Here is a 1,863-nt window from a genome sequence, read left to right as displayed (position 1 = left end):
AGGGGGAAAAAAAAAAATCTATAGCAGCCAAATGCCCCTTACTGCATTTGCACAGAGAAGCCCTTAGTACCCAAGCCATTAACCAACTGCATTTGCTTTAAAGACATTGTGAATTTAGGGCCTATTCTGAATTTTGGGCCTATTTCTGAACCTGTTCTCCACACTGAGTAAAATCTATTCTCTTGAGTATAGAGAATAGATTTAGCTGATATTAGTAGCATTAGTTACATGAAGAAATGCTACTCTAGAACTAGAGTTAGGCAGAAGTTGCAGGACAAAGGTACTTGGGAAACCTATATCTGGTAAAAGCAAAAGCAATGAAATAAAATCAGTAAAACAGAAACAGAATACTAGCCCTTTAGCACTGATACATGAAACACAAAGGACAATTTGCAATAGACATTGACTAAAAATTTCAAAGCCTACAAGAGATCAAGAAAGAAAAACTGCTGACTTACTGAGCCATGAGAAAGCTTTGTCCAGAGAAAATCAGTAAATACTGTCTAAAGCACCATACTAGGTTAAAGTCAGCTGTTACAGAGTAAAAACCACGGTGTTTTCTAAAGAAACTGCTGGTATACACCCACTGTTGCACACACAGCACAGCATTATAATACAGTTTGGCAAAGATTGCCTTTAATCAGCACTCAGAATCCACATACAGGCAAAAGCATAGAAAGTGAAATGATTACTGAATAGAAAATCTATCTAGATCTTTTCTTCCAGCCCTATCTTGTAGCTAACTGGACTGTATACTGAAATACACCATTAACAAAGGCCTAAGTGCAAGGGCTCTGTTGCTATTAATTCAAAGTATTTTCAGTTCAATGTAAAGGAGAATAACCATTAAGTATTTTTCCATGTTACCAGCTCAGTGCATTTCTGCTGGTTTTCCATCCAGCTCTCTGATGAGATCAGAAAACATAGATAAATTTGGAACAGACAGGAATGTATACATGCTTTAAAAATATTTGTTTGTTATTAAAGTCAAATACTAGTTCTTACTTTTGTTCTTCCAGTGAAGCTATTCATTCGACAGATACAAGTGTAAAGTACCTTTAAAGCAAATTCCGCCTGATCTCTGCCTTCGCAAATAAGGATGCCATACAGGTATGGTGCATTATACTTCCCTCTTTAGATATCTGCCTTTTACAGTAGCTGTTATCAGATATTGAAAGGACAAAGAAAGGCTTGAACAATTGTGGGAAAATATCATTTATTGATAAACACTGGTTTTGTTACAACACAGACACATACCCTTAGTAGATAATTTTATGTCTTCTAGGTTGCTCCAGACACTTTGACAGCATACAGAGCCACAGTGGCACCACTGCTACCCCAGCTATAACTGACAACAGCATGCAATAATACTGATATCGCAACAGCATCTCAGAAATACTGCTGCCCGTCCCAGCGCTAACCTTCATCACGGCCTCCCCATTAGCGGGCACCCCTGCCACAAACCAGGCCCCAGACCCACCGCAGCCATCAAAGCCTCACAGGGCAAAAGCTGCCAAACGAAGCAGACCTCCATGTCCAACGGCAGGCCACCTCCCTGACACCAGCCGCCGAAATCTTACCGCCTGAGGCCAACTAGCAACCCTCCTTCCATCATGAAGAGACCAGCCTCGCTGAGGCCAGCCCGCCACCCATCTCCTCAGAGCGATCGCCCTCACAGCTGCCTCCCCGCCCCGGGGGCCCGCCACACACCCCACCCTCGACCCCTTTCCCCCTTCATATCCCACCCTCGACCCCTTTCCCCCTTCACATCCCACCCTCGACCCCTTCCCCCCACTCCACCTCTGCCTTGGAGTTGCTCTTCACGTACACCGGGCCGTGGTCCGTGTCGTAGCTCTGTCCCTG

General features: G+C 43.7%; 1 protein-coding gene across 1 annotated transcript in view; it reads right to left on the bottom strand.

The window, feature by feature from the left end:
* Window positions 1-1,857, bottom strand: part of LOC104536570 (ketosamine-3-kinase-like) — a 6,044-nt gene extending 4,187 nt beyond the window's left edge. Inside the window, exon 1 of the mRNA XM_010179223.1 lies at window positions 1,801-1,857. The gene's annotated coding sequence lies outside the window, so the exon portion shown is untranslated. The remainder of the gene's footprint in view (window positions 1-1,800) is intronic.
* Window positions 1,858-1,863: the final 6 nt, after the last annotated feature.

This window comes from Mesitornis unicolor, unplaced genomic scaffold (assembly GCF_000695765.1).
Source record: "Mesitornis unicolor isolate BGI_N332 unplaced genomic scaffold, ASM69576v1 scaffold29082, whole genome shotgun sequence".
Taxonomy (NCBI): domain Eukaryota; kingdom Metazoa; phylum Chordata; class Aves; order Mesitornithiformes; family Mesitornithidae; genus Mesitornis; species Mesitornis unicolor.
The sequence above is the reverse complement of the archived record's forward strand: the minus strand, read 5'-3'. Positions and strand labels throughout refer to the sequence as shown.